Raw genomic sequence first — 594 nt, forward strand, 5'->3', positions numbered from 1 at the left:
TCACCCGCGCGCCTACCTACCTCCTTGGTTCCGTCCCGTCGCCCTCCGCGTGGGGTAGCGCCGTGACAGTATAGGAACATCGATATGCAGCGCGCACGGAGGAAACAGTCTTTGGCCATTTGAACCGAGCCTTTTACGAACTAGGTGGAATAGGTCGGATCCAAGAGCTTCGGCCAATTAATAGATTTGTTTCGGTCATGAGTTCATTGCATTTGGCGCGGGCCCAATTTACCTTTAATTGGATCTTCTAGTTTCAACCCGAATCTGACTCTTGTATCAGTTCGCCGACATTCTAATCTCGAATGCTTGATTAAACGACGAGGTTTGCGTAGTAAGAGTTCTTTCGACACAAAGTTTACGGTACAGTTAAAACACGTACTATCGTAAAAAGGAAAGATTTAACTAAATTAAAGGTTGAGTGTCACAGGACAGGGTGCACCTACTCGACTGATATAAATAGCCTCGTAAATGTACAACATGTTTTGCACATAGTGCTTCTAAGTGTACAATTTTAAGCACTAACTTTACAACATCATGGGAAGTTTTCCTAACCGTTACTAGAATTTCTCACCAGTGCTGGTTGGTTGGCGCCCC

The sequence above is a fragment of the Frankliniella occidentalis genome, unplaced genomic scaffold, assembly GCF_000697945.3.
Source record: "Frankliniella occidentalis isolate FOCC.00 unplaced genomic scaffold, Focc_3.1 Scaffold105, whole genome shotgun sequence".
NCBI lineage: Eukaryota > Metazoa > Arthropoda > Insecta > Thysanoptera > Thripidae > Frankliniella > Frankliniella occidentalis.